At 33.7% G+C, this 22,694-nt stretch overlaps 1 long non-coding RNA gene across 4 annotated transcripts in view; it reads right to left on the bottom strand.

The window, feature by feature from the left end:
* Window positions 1-13,008, bottom strand: part of LOC140696583 (uncharacterized) — a 395,510-nt gene extending 382,502 nt beyond the window's left edge. For all 4 annotated transcript variants that reach the window (XR_012073071.1, XR_012073070.1, XR_012073072.1 and 1 more), the window contains exons 1-2: window positions 12,670-13,008; window positions 9,701-9,764 (exon numbers count right to left, since the gene is read on the bottom strand). This is a non-coding gene — a long non-coding RNA (uncharacterized lncRNA). The remainder of the gene's footprint in view (window positions 1-9,700; window positions 9,765-12,669) is intronic.
* Window positions 13,009-22,694: the final 9,686 nt, after the last annotated feature.

The following is a 22,694-nucleotide window of genomic DNA, read 5'->3' on the forward strand; positions in this document are numbered from 1 at the left end:
GTCTAGGAGTCTTGGATATATTTTCCAGGTTCTTTTTCACAGCTGGCTTTTTGATGAGTTCTCATCTTTAGAAGGTCAAACAGGTGGTTTGAAAGTGAAAGAAAGAAAGAAGCTTCTAGATTCTGGCCCTTACAATTTGGTAGTCACTAAAAATTGCTAGAGATGCAAAAGGGGGATATGATATTGGATTTAAACAACCTGGCAAAGGCAGTTGCCATTTCAGTCAGTGGATAAAACAGAAACTGCTACAGTTTCCAACAACTTAGCAGCAGCATAAGCTCATTGACACTAGCATAAGGACTTCTGGAGCTTCTGATCTTTAAGCATTGTATCTTTTATTTTTTTTACTTCTCCATATAACATTACCTTTTTTCCATTTTATTCTTCATATCCTTTCAATACTTTTATAATCAATTATCCAGATTAAATTTCCTCTAAATTACTAGAGTTGATCTGTACTCCTAACTGAATGCTGACTGATACAGCCTATACATGTTAAATTCACCATTGCAGCTGGACATGGGACATATATCACTGAACAACACTTCCCAGAAGAATCTGAGTTCCAGCCCTGGTTAAGTCTATGAACTAATCAAGGGGAACATTTGCCTTGGGTTTATTAGTCACTTTAGTAACCAATTTTTTTGCCAAAAGTACTTGAAGTAGTTTGGAATATTTTTCAACAGAAATTCATTTTCCTATGATCTTTTCACAGGTAGTATATTTCTCTGCTCTACAGAAGTTAGGTGTGGCTATATAATTTCTTTAGACCTTTGGGATATGACATGGGTCGCAGTATTAAAGTGATGAGCCTAGGCCTTATGGAGCATCCACGTATTTCTGTCAGCCACTTGGGGAACTCCTGATGGTTGTCAGAAGAAAATCACACCTCACTTCACTTCTGTCCCTCTAGCTTAGGAATTCAACATGAACATGTATAGAGCAGAACCATTTCAACACACATGTGGACCTGCAGCATGAAATTAAATTGCATTTGACAAAATACAGTCTTGTGAGTATGAGAATAAAAGTTACCATTTGCAGTTAAGATTTTGCAATTGGTTGATATGTGTGCAAAGCTACTAATGCCATAGACTTCTACCGTATTTTTCCTACCTTGTTGACATAATAGGTGACATAGATAACCCCTGCAACCAATATCTGTGTAATTCTGACCTACCATTCTAACCTATTGTGACCTGCTACATTTCCCTGAGAAAATGGAAATGTGATAAATATTTCAGGAACTGTATAACGTTGAAACAAACTAACAGGCTCAGCCAACACTTTTAAGAAATAATATTTCTCAAAAAAAGATACTGTATCCAGCTTAAACTAAAAATGTGTTAACCTTTATTCATTCATTAATTCATTCATCCATTCATCACTTTTCAGTTATGGGGAATACAGCTGTATATCAAATGAAGTTTCCTCTTCTCATTCTAGAGGTGAAGACAGATTCCAAAATACAAACACAGAAACACATAAAACTATATATTTCCACTAGCTGTTTTAGGCAGGGTTATCAGTGAAGAACTTCGGTCTTCTGTCAGAGTTGCAGTAAATACTAGCAGAGCTTATATTATGTTATTGTACATACATATAAATTAATTTGTTTATAAGATTAGTCCAAAACTATTCTTTTGTTTTCATTCAGTAATAATTTTGTTAAATGAATTCCTATGCTTTACAGAATACTCAATGATAAAAAAGTTGGCATTTATAAAGTTAACAAAGGGCATCTTTCAGAACCCAACAATAAAACCTGCACTCAAAAAATCAAGTGTTTGGAACAAGAAATTAGAAAATTATCCAAAGAACTGCTTTCTCCATTTCTCTTTTTTTCTGAAGTTATATTGTCTTTTTGTTTCTACTTTGTGCTTTCATTGGTGAGTATCTTATCTCTTTCTCTGCTAAATAAACTTCTCTAAGCACACATGACTCAATGTGGCCACTTCAGCCCCAAATTCACCAGTTTTACATTAAGATAACTAGTAACATTACTCAATTCCAAATTCTTAGTAAAGGGAATCTTAATATCTTTGCCCAAGCTCAGAACTTCTCTACATCAATGATTCCAAGTGTAGCCCCTTGACCAGTAACAACAGTATCACCTGAGAATGTGTTAAAGATACAAATTATCAGACCCAGCCCCAAATTTACTAAATTAGAAGAACTTCTGGGGTAATGATTAGAAATCTGTGTCTTTACAAGCCTTTCAGGTGACTCTGATGCATACTAAACTTTAAGAACCACTGTTCTGTGCTATGTCTGTAGCACTGATGAAATTATCTCTGGGTAGATTGCTTCGTTCATAAAATAAAACTTGTTAAAAAAAAATCTGACAATGAATATATATATGTTCATGTATAACTGAAAAATTGCGCTCTACATTGGAATTTGACACAACATTGTAAAATGATTATAAATCAATAAAAAAGTCAAAAAAAAGAAGAAAGAAAAAGCTACACTAAAAAAATAAAAAAAATAAAACTTGTTCATTTTTATGACTCACTGAGTGGGGTGGGGGAATGAGTGTTAAAGAAGAAATTTCTTTAAAATAGAAAAAAAAATATGTAATAGAGAAGAAATGATTAACTTTCTTCATATATTTCCTAGGGTCTTTCTCATTTATTATTCCATTTTGGAAATTGATTTTTCATAGGTTTCTCTCCACCAGCAATTAGACTGTTTTTTTTTAACAGAAATTTCTTCTATTAAATATAAAAATTTTGTTTTGGTAACACACAAGAAATGTGTACTTCATGTTTTTTTCATGCGGATAGTTTCCAAAGACAGAAAATCATTTTATTTATATGGTTCCTTACTAAAAGTAGAGTATTAAAATTTCTCTTATATTGAGCATGGGATTATAAACTAGTATAAATATTGTTTTTAGGGCAGTTTGATGGCTAAATAACTCCATAGGAATCTCTTTACAATATAGTTCATAAATATTGGATAAAGCTATTTGACATTCATAAAGTCTTTTCTCTGATATCCTTATATGCTATGTTAGTATTAAATTCATAAAGGCAGGAATGAATTTTAAAAGCATTAATTTTCAGAATTCAGAATATTTTCCAATAAAAGTATGAATAGAGGTCGTGGTATCTGAGTTCATCACAGTAGAAGATGAGAAAATTCTGGTGACTTAATAACCAGTATTTACTCTACAAAGCAGAAATTGAAGAAAATCCTCACCACCATAATGCCTCCCTAGGCACTGACCAAAGAAAACTACAAAACATACCCTTTGTCCTTTAAGAGATTACTATCTGAGAACACTTACTTTGCTTTAAAGAGACTGATTTAAGTGACCCAAGTCAGAGCAGAAGTCATACATACAGTTCCCAGAAGTTAATACACAGATAAAACAGAAATGGGACAGACAAGACTATTTTCATATATGATGGAAATTCGAACCTTCTAAGGGTAGGAAGAATTCATCTTTTCTCCTGTATTATGTACTCATAAAGCACAAAATAATTTACTTGATTTCTGTTCAAATCTTTTCACTGCAATTCATTCCCTTACTTTTGTTTTCCCTCTCAACTATCAACTTCTAAAAGAAATCATAGGAAGTCAATCAAAAATGTGTGTTTGTGCTGAGAATAACAGAGGTAAATAAAATAGTATGGAGACCAGCTTCATGCAGAAGGCAACACAGAGAAAAGAATTTTCTCATGGCAGAGACAGGGAGAAAAATAAAACAAGAGGTAGACATTAATGACAGCATCAAAGTACATAAAGGAAACAGTGTGAATTAAAAGGTTCTTGAAAAACTGAAATGGAAAAAGAATGTGAAGACTGAGTTTTTTTTTTCCTTAAACACTATGTAATATTTAATACATACAAAAAACACATACATTAAAAAACATCCCATGAACCCATCAATAACAAGAACATTTCACACCCGTGTGCTCCTACTTGATTTTATCACTATTTTGATTTTTTATCATACTTTATTTCATTATTAAGTGGATTTTACCACATATGCATGAGTCAAAAGAAAAGATTAAATATGACAGCAAAATTTATGTTTTGATAAAAAAGTAGGAGAATAATCTTAAAAGATACACTGTAAGTGATGAAACTTATTTACTAGATACATAATTGATACAATATGAGAATACAAGTAAAATGAAAAATCAACAAAGAATATGAATAAGCAGTATGTAAAAGAGGAAACTCAAATGATCTAAACACATGAAAATTTGAGAAGGGTGTAATTGGGAATGGGCACAAGGATCATTAGGTTGTTGCAGGCTATCCTAAGATTTTGAATCTCATTCTGATTTAGATGAGAAACAGTTGGTGGGTTTTAAGCAAAGGAGATTTTATTAGGATTTTTTTGGGAGTTGTGCTGAGAATACACTAAAAAAGAGCAAGGTGAAACTTCTTAATAAGTTACTACAATAATCCAAGCAAGACAAGATGGTGGTTTGCACAAATGTGCTAATAAGGAGATAATATGAAATATTCTATTGTATTTTAAATGTAGAGTCCACGGGATTTGCTGCAGGATGATTATGAAGGTTTAGAGAAACAACAGGGAAGTCAAAGATGAGTCCAAGGTTTTTGTTTTACATTATAAGGAATTGAAATGGGTAAGACTGAAATAGGAGACTTGGGTAGTTCATTGGGTGTTGAACAGACCAAATTGAGTTAGATTATTTCTTAATATGTTTGCTCTAATTCTCATTGTAAATTAATAATAAAAATTCTGGTTAACATATCATTGATTTCAAGTGTGATTTATAAAATAATATAGCACCACTCTCAATAAACAGGTATGATCATGAAGTTAAACTATAAAGAAGAGGAAATGACTGGGTTTTTTGGTTAGTCTCAGCAGTCAGCCAACCAGTTTGCCGTGTGACATTTTCTGGGGACTTTAGCATCTACCTGCTTTCAAACTTCACACTATGGTGGAAGTAACATGTAATTAAACGTTGCTGAACCTAATCTATCATCTAACTTAGAAGAGAAAGAGGAACAAGTATATGGCCTGTACCTCCCAAGGGTATTTATTCAGTAAGATGTACAGAACAGGAAGAAATAAATAGCAAATAAGGAACTATGCTACAAACTTGGATTTGGCTGTGGTTGATTGCTTTTCACACACACCTTCCAGAGGGCTGAAGCACCACACATCCTAGAACACTTCTTTATCTTCTTTACTGCTTCAAAAGCTCTAGCAAAGAAAAAGCTCAACAAAGTTTCTTTTACAAGGAAGTTCATCCCAGATTGACATGTATTTAACTATAGCAGTTCCTACTGAGGATTTTATTTTCCAAAACGTTCACAGATCTTTAAAAAAAGGAAGATATGGAAAAAGTAGATTTTACAGTGGATTTTTCTCCAGAGAACAAATTAGTAATTTTTATATTTTAGAGATGAGCATCAAGAAAGGCCTATGTTAATTTAACTTATGGAAAAACAACAACAAAATACTGTTACTGTGTCACAAATCACAAGACACTGATTTTTTTTCTGCATTTTAACTTTACATTTAATCTTTGCAATGGATGTGTACTGAAATCAATAATGTCCCCAAACAGCAGTAAATTTTTCTGTGTTCCCACGTTATAAATTTCCCTTCCCAAGACCTCAACTTAGAATTTGCAAAATGGATAAACTGGTTCATTTGTAAAGAAATAATTATGCCACTTAATACTAATATCATTGTGCAAAATGAAAAAAAGAATAAAGCGTAGAAGTAAAATAATATATTGAAAACACCAAAATTTAGATGTCTTAATAGTGTATACATGAAAATACTCAACTATCCCTTTTGAAATAGTTACTAGGCCTCTGTCTGATGGTTAAAATCTAATCGATCATACCCAAGGCTCCTACTGAAGATCCCTCTGCCAAAAGCAACAGCTTGCTTACTGAAAGGTAAGAGCCACAGAAATCAAGTCCAGTAAAGAAAGCCTGAATTACAGGCCTGTGACCCTGTCTGGCACTTGGTATTTAACACATCTCTTTTATCATATATGACTCTAATTCTCACTGTAAATTAATAATAGAAATTCTGGTTAACATATCATTGCTTTTAAGTGTGATTTAAAAAATAATATAGCACCACTCTCAATGCACAGGTATGATCATGAATTTAAACTATAAAGAAGAGAAAATAAGTGGTCTTTTTTTGGAGTCTTTTAGCAGTCATACAGCCAGTCCCAGTAACTGCCATTGCCTGTGCATAGGCAACCATCAAAATGCCAGGTCAAAACTCACAGAAAGAATGGTAGTGGCTTGTAGGAAGGCCCAGAGATAATTCTGGAGATTCTTTGAAACTCTTAGACACCAACAGTAAAGACACTGAATCAGACAGTGTTTAGCAAGATTCCTGACACTGGTATTCAAAAGTAAGCTAAATCTTCATAACTGCCGCCCTTTACTAATAGGTTTTAATTCTCATTTAAGACTCTATGAAATGCCGTATCATCAGTGTTCTTGAGAATATTAATGACTGAATTAAAAAATTTCTAGAAAATGTATAGGCTGATTTTGTAAAAAATTTTCAGGAAAAACTCAACCAGTTTACTTCAATTATACTTTGCTTATATGCATGTATAAGATTGATAAAAGATAAAACCCTATGACTAATTAAGCTTAGAAGAGTTCTTTCAATTTAGAAGTATAAAATATGAATATAAGTGACAATAGACACTGAATTATAGTTTAATTGGCAGCATCTTTTTTAGAGGTAACAGTGCATCTTACAATCAATGATAACTTAGAATCAATGAAATATAGTAAATGCTTTAAAGTGATGGCTTTTTATCAGAAGTAAGATCAAGTTATCTTCAGAAATTTTGATATCCAGGAAAAGCACTGAGTAGTGATCAAGAGGTCTAGTTGTGAAATGAACTTGCTAGGAGATATTGGATAGCAATGAAATTTTGCTTTATTTTAGAACTGGTCACTAATGCAAAAATGGAAACTACTGGTTAGGAAATAAATTATCTGGCAGAAGCTATTGTGCAAAATTAAGTTAGTTCCAAACATTTTCATGGTTTCTTACATACAAAACAATAATTCACATGGCACACAAAGTTATAGCAGTCCTTTTACCAAAGATATGGCAGTTCATTTCAAAATAGCAGCTTCAGAATTAAGTATGTATAAATGCTCAAATAGAGCATCAACTCTTAAGTCAGTGAAGCTACTTCTTCAGGGACCAGAGATAATATGATCCTTTGGGAAAATCTACAAAGACAAATAAAATTTGTCCATTTGCTTCTGTGTTGATAGAAAAATAAAAATTATTAAAGTTAAGGAGAAACTGCGAGTCCCATTATTTCCTTGTCTATCACATATGAAGTAGCATCCTACTCACTCTGTCACCTGCTTCTGCCTTACTGTGGTCACAGCATGTATTATATTAGCATTTTATATTACTTATTTATTATGATCCTTGTCTCTCTCAAGAGCACAATGAGAGCAAAAAGACTGGTCAGTCTTCCTTACTGCTGTCTCCTAGGGAATGTCTGATACATTGGGCATTTTCAATAAAAAACTGTGCATAATGATTTGATAAATTAGGTGTCTGGATGATCATTATGCAAAAATACCAAGCACTATATGAATGCAATATATTGCTGAGAATAAGAAAATGGATTGTATGAACCTTACCCTATATGTTCAAAGGCACATGTTTACAAGATTTACTTAGGGACAAGTCCACTTATATGTGATGTTCAGGAGAGATTTTTCAATCAAAAAGATAAGGCAAGGGTTAAGAAAATCAAACTTGATCTTTCTTCTATTCTCTAGCTTCTCTTGTTTCCTATCGCATTTTGACATAGCTTAAGAGAAATTTTAATGTCATACATTCTATGACATGGAACAATTTAGTGATGGCTTTAAGAAGAATTTTGAGAGTAATTTTTATATCATACTTAACTGAAACTTAAATTACTCTGTTTTCTTTAAAATTGCTATGATTATGTATTTCTGTTATAAACTCTCAGACAGTATTTTACTGTTTTGCAGTTCTGCCTCTTGCTTAAATTTGGAACATATGTTTTAGCTATCAGTGAAATTACTAATCTATTTTCTAAACAATTTAATTTGAACAAGTTGCTGTTTAACTTTTTTCTTTAGATCTTTGTAACATCTATATAAAAATAATTGTTAATAATTATATATGCCTTTGTGTTTGTAGTACATGTTTGACCTTATGCTAAACAATTTTACAAAAAGCAGTTAATGGATAAGTAATGTACACATATGGACAGTTAGAGAAAATTAATCTTTGAAGTTTTTCTGTTTTTGTTTTGCTTTGTTTTGTTTACAATAAATACTGGGTAATGATATTTCACATCTGGATATGTATCTAATCATATATACAGAATTGGTCAAAATTTTAAATTGTCAGACAACCATTTTCCGTGTTTTCTCTCCTGATTATGCAAGGTAACACAGAGGGGACATTAAAGAAGGTCAGTCAGTTAATCTTTCGAATTTCCAAAATTTACCCTCATCTCAAGGTCTCAGATTACTTCCACTGAGGTAAACATTAATGCATTAAGCATATTCTACAGTGATTTAACAAAGTTGAAGGTTCTCTTTCCTGTCTCTCCTCAAAAGGCCAAATTATTCAGGCCATAAAAATAGTGCTAACTAACATTTTTATGTCATAACTATTTGTCACTAAGCACTAACACAACTATGCATATCTAAAGCACATAACTCTACACATATTACTTTATTTAATCTGAAAACAACTCTATGAAGTAGGCAATATTTTAGAGTCTAGGTAAAGCAATATGGAGAGGTATACTGTAAAAAACCTACAGATTTCCTACTGTATGCTTCTCCTTACTTTTTTTTTCTTTCAGTTTTATTGAGATATAATTGACATAAACTCCTTTACTTTTATACACAACACTTTATTACTGACACTTCTAGTCACCAAATGTGTGAGAGTTTTTCCCCAAATCAAAGCAATTCTCCAGGACACCAGCTGGGTTTCCTAAAATTTAACTCAGTTCTGACACTATCTACCTGGAAGTAGCTCAGCCGCACAAGACTGCTCCCATCACACTACAGATACCAACTGAAAGTAGTAGGTCCACAGGTTATCCACAACTTTCGTCTGACTTGGCTAAAAATCAGAGGTTTTCACAAAACCCTCTTCCAGTCAAGTTCTATTAATTTGCTAGAGCAGCTCACAGGGCTCAGAGAAGCATTTATTTACATTTACCAGTTTATTAAAAGATAAGATATATGATACAGATGAACCGCCAGATGAAGCGATATATAGTCTAGGAGGGTCCCAAGCCCAGGAGTTTTTGTCGCTGTAAAGTTGGGATGTGTCACCCTATACATGGATGTGTTCATCAACCTTGAAACTCCAGAACCCCTTACTCTTGGAATTTTACGGAAGTTTCCACACATAGGCACAATCAATTATGAACTCCATTTCTAGCCCCACTCCTCTCTTTGGAGAATGGGGGCAAGGCTGAAAACTTCAAGTTTCTATTCATGGCTTGGTCTTTCTGATGGCTAGCCCCCATCCAAGAGCCACCTAGGAGTCCACCCAGAGTCACCTAAATAGAACAAGATGGGTTCCTAGTGCTCTTATTGCTTAAGAAATTACAAAGGTTTTAGAAGCTGCATCAAGAACTGGGAGCACAAACCCATACATATATTTTTTGTTATCACAAGAGGTAAAGAGACTTACCTCAGGTTAAAGAGCTTTAAACACAGGTCTTTCCAACTCTAGATCCCAGATCTTGACCATGGTGCTATAAAGAAAATATCATGCAATAATTAATTATCTTACAAAATACAACTTTGTCAATTACATAAAAATGTATTACAATGAAATGTGGCTGGTTAAAACTATTGCTGTAGTTATTCCTAATAGTCCTATGTCTCAAATACTTTACTTGAGAGGACTTAAATTAATGCAAATTTAAGAAAATACCAGCTTCTATGATAAGCAGATCTTTAAGCTGAGTAAGGAGCCCTCCAATACATCTTATTTTTTCTAAAACACACACACACACACACACATATGAACACACACACATTGTATCTTGAACACACTGTAATTTGGCTCAAAAATTTTAACAAAGATTATTCCTTTGACCCATATGTTTATTTATTTATTTGTTTTGTAATTTGTCACACTAAATATATTTCAATATTAAATTCATCTACAGTAAACTGTAAATACATACACTCTGCTATTAACAGCAACATTATTTATAATTGCCAAGATATGGAAGCATCCTAAGTGCACATCAATAGATGAATGGATAAGGAAGATACAGCATATGTATGCAATGGGATACAACTCACCCATAAAAAATGATATTTTGCCATTTGCAAATATAGTAGTGGGGTGTATGTATATCTTTGAATTAATGTTTTTCTTTTTCTTGGATATATGCCCAGGAGTGGAACTGCTGGGCCATACAGTGGTTCTATTTTTAGGTTTTTGAGAAACTTCCATATTGTTTTTCATAGTGGCTAAATGAATTTACATTCCCACCAATAGTTTACAAGGGTTCCCTTTTCTCTACATCCTTGCCAATATTTGTTTTTTGTGTTCTTCTTGATGATGGCCATTGTGACAGGTGTGAGATGGTATCTCATTGAGATTTCTGATATTAGTGATGTTGAGCAACTTTTCATGTTCCTGTTGGCCATCTGCATTTCCTCTTTTGGAAAACTGTCTATTCAGTTCTTCTGCCCATATTGTAAATGGGTTGGTTGGTTTTTGCTTTTTAACTGAAGTACAGTTGATTTAAAATGTTGTATTAGTTTCTGGTATACAGCATCAATGGACTTGGAGGGCATTATGCTAATTGAAATAAGTCAGACAGAGAAACACAAATACTGTAAGATATCATTTACATATGGGATCTAAAAAAATACAACAAACCTAGGGCTAACAGAAAAGAAACAGACTCATAGATGTGGAGAAGGAACTAGTGGTTACCAGTGGGAAGAAGGAAGAGGGAGGGGCAAGATGGAGGTGGAGGATTAAGAGGTACAAATGATCAGGTATAAAATAAGCTACAAGGATGAATTGAACTACATGGGGAGTATAGCCAATATTTTATAATATATATAAATAGAGTATAACCTTTAAAAATTTGTGAATCACTATACCATATACCTGTAACATATAACATTATATATCAACTATACTTCAATTTTAAAAATGATACTGTAAAATAACTATATAAATAAAAAATGGTTTAAAAAGTAAACTGTAGAACATATTCATATTCTTTCCTATAGATCATAACATTTGCCATGTAGTAAATATTAAGTGAGTATTTTCAATAAAAAAGGAGTAATAATATATCAGAAAATAATTATTCAGAAAAAACATAGATAAGGTGTATGTGCCTGCAAAATATCTTGTTAGCCTTGCAATTGTCTTAAAATGAATTTTGCATGTGCGGTAAATTGAATAACCTCCCTCAAAGATGTTCTTGTCTTAATCTCTAGAACATGTAAATATATTATCTTCCAAGATAAAAGGAAATTTGCAGATGTGATTAAGTTTAGGACCTTGAGATAGAAAGACTACATACACTAAATTATCTGGGTGTGCCCAAAGTAATCACAAAACTCCTGTAAGAGGGAGGCAGGAGGATCAAAGTCAGGAAAAGGAGATAAGAAGATGGTAACAAACTACTAGACTGATGCACTGTGAAGCTAGAGGAAGGGGCCATGAGTCAAGAAATACAGGGAGCTTCTAGAAAAGGAAAATGAAGAGAAGTGGATTTTCCTTTAAGAGCCTCCAAAAGGAATAGTCCTGCCAACACCTTGATTTTAGACCTCTAGAACTATAAGAAAACAAATTCATGTTCTTTTATGCTACTAAGTTATAACAAATAATAATTTGCCACAGCAGTATTTGAAAATTAATAAATTATGGTTGTTAAATAGAACTTCTGATCCTTTTACTCCTGGCCAAGATTTACCAAAATCTTGTTTTAATGAAAAACAAGCAAACCAACATACCCCTCCCTCTAAAAACAAAAACAGACAAAAAAATTCAAAAAAAAAAAAGAAAGAAAAAAAAATACACGTGAGAAGTTGTTTTCAAAACAATGGATACCAAGCAATGAAGATCAGTCATCCCTGACAGGCAGGACACAAATAAAATTAGTTCTATAATTTTTCTAGTTTAATGCTTTGAGAGAATCTTCAGGCCATGGCACAGGTGGAGGAAACTAGGTGTAACCTGGAGAACTCACTGAGCTGAGGAGCTAAGGCGGTCTGAGGAGAACATGACAACAAGATTGCACAGAACAGAGAAAAAGCAGCTGAACAAACCTGGAGCTCTGGAGGTGGGCTGGTGAGGAAACTACCCGAGGATGAAGAAATGCCAACCTACGGAGTTAGCGTGGACAGGACTAGGAACACATACATGGCTGGAATCGTGTCAGACTCCTCCAGGCAGGCTGTGTAAACTCATAATGCACCTGACAGAATACTTAGAAAATGTCTACCTCTGTAGTGGGGTATACTTTTCCATAAACTGAGCACTGTTCCTAACACACCTAACAAATTAAACAAAAAAGCAGACAAACCGAAAACACCTGAAGGAATCAAACTTTTTTTCACAAGTAACTTAGCTGAGTCCCCAAAGCTTAATATTTATATAAATGCAAAAAATATACACACAAGGGGCCACACGGGGCATTCTGCGGGCGGCGGCAGGTGACGGCGCAGGATGAGGAAGTTTTTGGTTCCACAGGCCAGGCGCCCATCCGCAGCGCGAGAGGCTCAAGCAGCTCTTCACCTTCTACAAGACGGAGGAGCACGGCTTCCCCAAACAGTGCAGCTTCGCATCATGGCCATCAGCACCAGGTCTGGGGCCGTCCAGATCTACGGTCCCCCTCACGTGCAGGCACCCAGACACGGCCACTGTCACCCAGAGGCACTTGTGGCCCGGCCAGGGCCGCCTCCTGGCCCTGCTGGACGACAGCGGCCTCCACGTTTGGAGATCGTCCGCCATGACGGCTGTGCCCACCTGGAGGAAGCCCTCAGCTTCCAGCCGCCCAGTCGGCAGGGTTTTGACAGTGGCAGGGGCCTGCCCAGCCTCGTCCACATCACAATGGACCTTCTGGTGGCTGCTGGTGACCTGGCAGCCCTGGGCACCGAGTCTGGAAACGTCTTCTTCCGGGCGGGAACCTGCCCTGACGCTGCGCGAGGGCAGACCCTTCACCCGGAAGAAGTTCTCTGAAGGTGCGAGGTTTCCCGGCACCCTTTCGGCTTTTGGCTCTGTGCGCTGCGACCGGCTCACCCCTACCCTCCCTCAGCATTGTGCTCCCTCTGGAGAAAAAAAAATTATATATATTTGAGAAATAAATTTTAAAATGAATGGCATATAGTCAGATTGCCAGGTATGAAAGAAGTAGAAAAATAAAACCTACAGTAATGAGAATAAGCAATCATGAGTCTAGTATATGTTCCAAATGCTAAGTAAAGACCTAGGTGACAATTTTTAAAGGCTCAAATCAAATTTCAAGAGGTAAAATCTGTAATGTGTATGATGAAAAATACACAACATGAGCTTAATGGCAGATTAGAAATTACAAAAAAGAAGTTAGTGAACTTAAAACATATAGTCATAGAATTATTCAAATTGAAACACACAAGAAAAAAAGGATTAAGAAAATGAAAGCATAACAGAGCTGTAGAACAATTCAAATGATCTAATATGCATGTAATTGATACTTACTAATGAGATGAGAAAGTGAGGAGACAAAAATTTTTTGAAGAGAAAGTTCTGAATGTGATTAAAACTATAAACCTACAATTCCAACAAACATAATGCATTGTAAATTCAAGAAACTTAAAGAAAGCCATACAGAATATAATAAAATAGATCAAAACTAGACAGGAAAAAACTTAAAAGTAGCCAGTTGCAAATGATACATTACATACAGAGAAAGAAAAATACTGATGATAGCAGAGTCCTCATCAGATATAATGTAAGGTAAGAAAACAATGCATTAATATCTTTAAAATACTAAATGAAAAAAATCAAACTCGAATTCTATTCTGAGTAAAAATATATCTTATAAACAAAGACCTGTACTACAAGAAATGGTAAAGGACATCTTTAAGCAGGAGAAAAATAATACCAGGTGGAACACTGAATATACACCAAAGTGGGGGGAAGGAACCAGAAATTATAATTAAATGGGTAAATACATGATTTTTTCTTAATATTTAAATCTCAAAAGATAATTGCAAATTCCAAATCTAGAAAGATGAAATAAATGTGATTTTTTTCAATTCCTCCATTAAAAACAACTATGTATTCTTTACATTATATATAAAACAAATATAAAAACATTCCGAAAAGGTGAAGAAAAGGCAGAATGGCTAGAGCGCTCAAGACCTAAGTAATGTGATCAGAAAAAATGAAGTTCTTAGGAAGTAAATCCAATAAAACATGCCCAGGATTTGCTAAAAACTATAAAATGGTAATGAAAAATATCAACAAAGATCTGAATAAAAGGAGAGACATAATGTGTTTATAGATTGGAGGACTCAACATAGCAAAAATATCAATTCTCCCCAATTGATATATATGTTAAATGCAATTTTAATCAAAATTCAAGAATTTATAGAAATAGACTAAATCATTCTGAAATTTATGTAGAAAAAGAAACTTGAATAGCTTAAAAATGTTTTGAAAAAAGAACAAACTGGGAAGAATCAGTCTTCCTAATTTCAATTATTAGATAGCTGCAGTAATCAAGACTATGTGGTATTGCCAGATAGATACACATATAGATCATGGAATAGAAAAGAAAATCACAAAATAGACCCTCATCAATGTGCCCAAACTCATTTTTTTAAAGGTGCAAAACTAATTCAATGCAGACTTTTCAACAAGTATTACTTGAATAATTGGACATCTATAGATTAAAAAAAAAAGAATATGACCAAAGTTTCAAATCTCATATAAAAATTAACTAAAAATGGATTGTGAATTTAAATGTAAAATTATAAAATATTTAGGGGAAAAAACCATGAGAAATTTTTGATATCTAGGGCTAGACAAAATGTTCTTGGACTTGATGCCAAAAGCACATTTCATAAAAGAAAAAACAGGTAACTTAATACTGTATCAAACCTTGGATCTGCTAAATACACTGATAAAAGAATGAAAATATATGCTACAAAGTAGGAGAAAATGTTTGCAAACCATTTGTATGGCAAAGGACTAATATCTAAAATACGTAAAGAACTCTCAAAACTCAACAGTAAAAAACAATGCAATTAGTGGACAAAAGACATAAATAGACATTTTATTGAAAAGCATATACAGATGTCAAATAAGCACTTGAAAAGATGTTGAACATCGTTAGATATTACAGAAATTCAAATTAAAACCACAATGAGATATCATCACACATCCATCAGGTTGACTAAAATAAAAAGCAGTAACAACATCAAATGCTGATAAAGATACAGATGGGAAAGAGCCGGTGGGAAAGTCAGCATCTCCCTCCTTCCTACTGCAGCTCTTTCAGCTGAAGCAGATCTTAGCCTGGGATGGTGGAAAGATTTTATGTTAAATGAACTCAAAAGTTTGATTATTAAATAAAATTGGACTGTTTTCTAAATTGAGATGGTGTTTTTTAATTTGAAGTGGCCCATAAACTATTTATATTATACAGAAATGTGCTGGAATTGGACAAAGTCTGATACTGAAGATCTAGCCTCTATTGAATCTATGTTGGGAACAGTGGAAGATAGTTTATGAATATATACCATTAATTGTATCTTATAAAATATTGTGATTCATGTAATAAACCAGAGATTACTGAGAAATCACACAAAACAATTAAATAATTTATTTTTGACAAAGAATTGCAGAAACAAGAATATGAATAAAGTCAAGTAGTACACAAGTAATGAATCCCATTTTTTGTTTAAAAATCCCTGTAAAGGAGTTATCAGAATGTTCTCTTGAACATAATGTCGTTGGTAGAGTTCCTGGTGATAATGGGCTTGTGAATGCATTTCTGTATTTAACCAAGAACTTTGTATTAGAATAACCTTTAAATATTAAGAATATTTATAATAAGAAATGTTATTCCTCTTTGTAAGTATAATTGAAAGAGCTTCAATCTTTTCCATCAGCAAATGAACACCGCATCTCTATTGGCAGCTGTTTTAGTATTGCGTGAAGTAGTATTTTCATAACCACCCCTCTTGAGAACCCTGCACTGGGAATCAGTAACTCTGGATTCTTTTTTTGCTCTATTACTGGATTAACACATTACTCTAGAAATATTGTTTAACCTCTCCCTCCTCTCTTTTCACATTTTTAAAAGACATATATTGTAACTACTCCAAATAGACCAGAAAATCATTTTCAAGTGCCAGACATGTATTTATCATGTGGTTTTCCAATATTTGGAACTATGCTTAAAGGAAGCTTATTTGAAAATTTAAAGTTACCTAGAAACAAGCAATTGAAGCTGAAGTTTAAAAAATACCACTTATAGTATCTTACAAGAACAAAAATAAAGAATGCATTTAATGAGAAACGTGCATGATATCTGTGCAGAAAAGGGCAAAAATCTTCAGAGAGAAATTAGAGGAGACCTATATAAGTTTAAGAGAATTACCTTCTTCATAGATTGCAAGTCTCAATATTTTTAAGCTCTCAATTCTCCTCATATTGATTCAATACGTAGATTCAATGTGATGTCAATCAAAAATCTCAGCAGACATTTTGTGTGTGTGTGTGTGTGTGTAAAAATTGGCAAGCTAGAAAGTGCTAGAATAAGTATTCATATGGGAAAAAAATTTCCTCTTTATTTCACATAATACATAAAAATAATTAAATGAGAAAATTACAGAAAATACAACAGTAGTTTACAGGGATTTAGGGGGACAGGGGTTATAGTTTCAGTTTGGGATGATGAAAAAATTCTGGAGATGGATAGTAGTGATGGTTGCTCAGCAATATGAATGTATAATGCCAGTAAACTGTAGTCTTAAGATGGTAAAATCATCAATTTTATATTATATATATTTATACAAAAAAACCCCCACAGATTAGAAAGAAAAAGGAATTGAGTCTTTGGAAAGCATGCTGGCCCTTAGAGCAACCTCTGGTCCTAATGTGTGGCTTCCCAAGTATGATGGGATAAAACTGCTGCCTCATTTAAAGGCGTGGGATAAAAGGTTGAGTAAAATGGTGCTTCAGGGCTTGAAAGTATACATCAAACTGGTGGGATAAAAAATGCATAGCAATTATATGTTAAAATGTATCGTAGAACTATAAAAAAAAGTGAAATAACATAATTTCCATTAGACTGAGACATCAGACTCCCTTGAGATGCCATACTTGGTGTCTGATACAGTATGTTCAGTGTAATGTATGCCAATTATACCTCAATAAAACTGTTAAGAAAATAATTCAAGGTGAATGATAGAAACATAAAAGCTAAAAATATAAAACTTCTAGAATAAAAAAGGAAAATATCCTTGTGATGTTGGGTAGATGAAGCTTTCTACAGAATACAAGGAGCCCTAACAATAAGAAAAAAAAATGGTTAGTAAGACAACAGCAGTAAGATGTGTGCTCATCAAAAGGAATCATTAAGAAAATAAGAATATAAACCACAGATTTGGATATTAATATTTGCATGCCTATCTATGATAAAGAACTTATATCTAGAATATATATGTATTTTAAAAACCCCTAAAACTCAATGAGAGAAAGAAGAGCACAATAAAAATGGGCAAATGAATTGGCAGACAATTCCCCCAAAGAACATGCAACTGACCAAAAAATACATAAAAGGTGTTCAAAATTATTACTCAACATGGAAATGCAAGTTAAAAAAAATCACTAGAATTGCTAAAATTAAAAAGAATGACAATACGAAGTGTTAGAAAGCATGTGGAGCCACTGGAACTCCCATATATTGCTGATGAAAGAGAAACTGATACCAGCACTTGGAAAACTACTTGGCAGTTGATTATAAAGTTAAAACACACCTGCTGCATAATCCAGAAAATTCACTTTAAAATAATTTTCCCAAGAGAAACCAAAACTTGTGCTCCCAAAAAAACTTGAACAAGAATTTTTATTACAGCTTGATTTATAATACTAAAAACTGGAAACAAATTAAAATGTGAGTGAATAAACAGATTGTGGATACATTTATAAGGGAATACTAACTAGAAATATAAATAAAAGTACAATCAAGGCATACAACAGCATGGATGAATTCCACAGAAGTCATTTTGGGCAAATGAAGGCAGGTATTTATAGCACTCCATTTACATACAGCGATAGAACAGGAAAAGTTGGTAATAAAAATTAAGTCAGTTTTTGCCTTGCAGGGGGAGGGATTGAATGTAAGAGATTGAATGCAAATGTACATGAGGAAATATTCTGTGATAAAAATGTTTTCAATTGTACTGTGGTTACATAGGAATATATATTTGTCAAAACTCATTCCATTGAACACTTAACATCCATACATTTTATTCCAATTATACCTTGTACTTAATTTTGTGTGTTAACTTGGAAGGTGTTTTTGGATGAGATGAACATTAAAATTTGTTAAGTTTGAGTAAAGCGGACTGCCCTCCCTAATATGAATAGGCCTCATTCAGTCAGGTGAAAGCTTGAAAAAAACCCAAAAAGACTGGCCTCCCTGAGCAAGAGGAAATTCTCCAGCTGACTGCCTTCAGATTTCGTCTGTACCATTGGCTCTCCTGGATCTCCAGCCTGCCGACCTACACTGAAAATTTTGGACTTGCCAGCCTCCATAATCATATGAGCCAATTCTTTACAATAAATATCTTTCTCTCTCTCTCTCCCCGCCTCGCTCTCATATATACAAATAGACACAAATACATATTCCATTTTTTTCTGACACACACTGATTAATACATTCTCAGTGGGGGTGGGTATAGTCCAGTGGTATAGTACATGCTTAGCATGCACGAGGTCATGGGTTCAATCCCCAGTACCTCCATTAAAGGGAAAAAAATCTCAAATCCAGAAAACAGTATAGAGCAATATGTTAGTTCAAGGAAACCGTCCCAAGTCAGTAGATTTCACTCCAAGCTAAGATTCAGAGTGCATACTTTGGAGGTGGCCAAAAATACTGTTTATGTTTCTTTATGAACTTTGCATATCCCTACCACTAGAAAATAAAGTCTGAGCTCTCATTCCATCAACTTCCTCCTTCCTGAAGGTTCTGTGTCACTGTCCTCCATGTAATCTATTTCTAAGCAGCTATTTCAGTTTGTCCCTCCTCTAGGACCATAGTCCTTATGGCTGTGCTCTTATAACAGTCTTATCGCTAGGCATGACCCTTCTGGGGTCTCAGCTGAAAGCAGTTGGAATTTAACAAGGCCCCTCCATCCTGGCAGGGTCTGAATGCAGTGTTTGCCTCCCAGCACTGTAAACCTGACATTCCTGCTCACCTGTTTGGCTTTTAGCCACTATTTTCTGCCAGGTTTCTTGGAATCTTGCTCTCCATAGGCATAGCTCAAGAATCAGCCAACTTCTTGAGAGAAAATTTGCATACAGTTATTGTACCCACTTTTCTGAAGTTCCTTCTCTCCACGATGTTTCTCCCTCAAGTCCCATCCATTTTCTCAGTACCAAGCTCATTCCTGTAAAATAAGCCATTTTCTGCTTTGGCTCTATTCCTAGGAACTGAAAACTAAAAAGTACCTTCAGAGGAAATAGCCAAAATACTTGAGTAACATCATTTTGCTTCCCATTTCTTAGGGAAAAGAGCCCTACACTCAGCCTGTCTCAATTGCTTTCCAGGGCTTTCCAATAGTGGCTTTGCATAGTTTCCCCATGTTTAGTCATTATTTTCAGGGACATCACAGTTAGAACCAAGGTTACCAGAGCACAATCTTTAAAAACATAAAACTTGTGAAGTCACCACCCCTAATCTTAAATCCTTCCAACTACACTTTGAACAAATTTCAGATACCTACACTTGACCTAAAAGAGCTGCATAATCTGACCCTGCCTATCTCTCCTGGTTTACCTAGAGCCACTGTTGTGTTATTTCCAGAGTTATTTTTATTTTTGCTACCCTCTAACCTCTGCCTGAAACACTCTTCTCTATTTTACCAGCTTATTTCTTCTCATCCCCACGATTGACCTCAATGTAACCTCAGAGAGGCCCTCCTCGATCACGTTATATAATTGCATATTCCTTTGTCATTCACTACTTCTGTTCACTGTTTTTTACTTTTCCCTTTCAATGTGTATCACAAAGTAATGAATTACAGAGCAAAATCACACCCTGAAAAATGGAGAAAGTGTAGGAGAATTAAGCAGGATTAAGCTAAGCAGAGAAAGAGAATACAATTATAACATCTGCAAAGTCACATGCAGACTAGTGACACTATTCAAGTCTGAAAGAGGAAGATGACAAAAGGGAAGTGAATACATACTTTTTTTTTTACTAAATTCAAATCATTTTTATATATTATTGCAAGTTTTGATTGACTTCTGAAAAGAACAATTAACAAAATGAAATTATTTTATTTTTATCAATACTTAGACTAAATTTGCTTTGTATTTTCATCTTCTTCTATGCAAGTGAAGAAAACTAACATTAGTGGTGTCTTTTGTTCTCAACTCTTTCCTACAATAGATGGGGTTTTTATTCTCTATTATAAACTGTCTCCAAAGTATTTTATGGATTCATCTTGCAGTGATTAGTAAATCTTAACTATATATATTGCACATACTTTAAAAGTTCTTGACTTTTATTCTGATTTTTTTTGTCATATCAATGTTTTAATTTTCGCAGCTAAATTTGCCTTTTTATTTATGGTTCTTCTTGATGTGTCACACTTAGAAGGTACCTCCTTACCCTAAGATGCATTCAATTTTTTTAAGTCATCTTACAGTTTTATTGTTAATATGTATTAAATGCATGTAGAATTTATTTTGATTTATGTGGTAAACAGGGACTCTAACTTATCATTTTCCAAATGTCAGCCAATCATTACTATGTTTTAAACAATAATAATTTTTTGATTGCTTTAAGATGCCAATTTTTAGATAATACTCATTTCATGATATATACAAATATGTGAATATGTATGAATTCAGTACATACACACACGCCTCTGGATCTAGATATTTTTGTCTGCTTAATTGATATATCCATTAACTTTTATAATAGTGCTTCTAATGACTACTTAATAAATAGGATTAAATTACATATTATATTAGTCACTATATTTTAATTAATATTTATTTAGTAACCAAATACATAATTAAATGTAATATCTCAATATTACATATATATTTTTAATATATTCTAAGACAAAGCACCATTCTTTACCCTTGTTTTCAAGTTATTGTATATACATACTACTTTATTCTTTAAAATGGTACAATATTAAATGATGATCTCAAACCACATTAGAATAATGTTACGTTTGATGCAAAAATGAGAATCATCTAGAGATTGGAATAAATATAAGGAGAGAAATGTTTTCTACAGAACTAGGATAAAACTAGATTTCAATGATTTGCTCATCTTTATCATGATTCATCTAGTGCCTTACTGAGTACACAGAAATCTTTCAGTAAACACTGATTGATTGATTGAAAAACATTTCTGAAGGCATTTAAAATGTGAGCTGTTTGTCCAAGCTGTACAAATAAAATTACACAGATAAAAAATTCCCCTTTACAATTTTATGAGGCATGAGTTTCCAGTCAACTTGAATGAATAATTAATGCATGTTTATCGACTACTTGTAGAGATCTCAATTGTTTTTATGGTATATACAAATAAGTAAAAGATGCACTGAGTCTCTTATTTTTAAGAGTTAGCAATAAAATGAGGAAACATGTAATGTGCATTTAACCATTAGGGGAAAATTAAGAATTCTTAGGGGAAGGAAGTTTGTAAGGCCTGGAGTCTCACAGGTTCCCTTACAGAAGGCTGAAGTAGAATGGATGGCCTTTCCCCTTTAGGGACAACAGTAGGCAGGGAAATATCAGCACAGCACAGGCTCTCCCCTTCTAGTACCATGAATCCTGATGAGCACTTTAACAAGCTATTCTCGTGAAGCAAGTAGACTTTTAAGTGGAATTCTTTTTGATAATGTATATTGACTGGAAAAAAGTAAAACATTATTTTTTTTAGTCTTTACACATAGTGTGCATTTTCTTTTCTTTTTTTGTTTTTATTTTTTACTTTCTTTTTAAAAATTCCATTGCCAGACAAGAGGCTTCAGTTCTTGGCAGAGGGTATGAACCTAAGTAATCATTTCTGTATTTTCCAGTTTTTAGTATTACCCAGACATTTATCTATTTTCTACATATTTATTTTCCTTAACTATATAGTAACATAATCATAGCATATGCTAACAAAGGAAGCAAGTGGGAAAAGGATTAAATATATTTAAACCTACTGTGTATTGTTCCTGTAGACATGTTGGGAATCTACATGAAAATACAAAGATTAGGCCCTTGAACTAGTTGATTTGACTTTTGGTGTACTGGGCCAAGACACATGAATGAAAAAAGGAGAGCAGTTAACAAGCTATTGAAAAATTTTTGAGATTAAAATCTATAAAGTTAGATGACACTTCTGAGTATTTTTCTTAGTGTGTATATATCATATGTCCTTAAAAATCTTTGTAATATTTTTATGTTTCTTTGGAGA

The sequence above is a fragment of the Vicugna pacos genome, chromosome 5 (genome assembly GCF_048564905.1).
Source record: "Vicugna pacos chromosome 5, VicPac4, whole genome shotgun sequence".
NCBI classification, from domain to species: Eukaryota; Metazoa; Chordata; class Mammalia; order Artiodactyla; family Camelidae; genus Vicugna; species Vicugna pacos.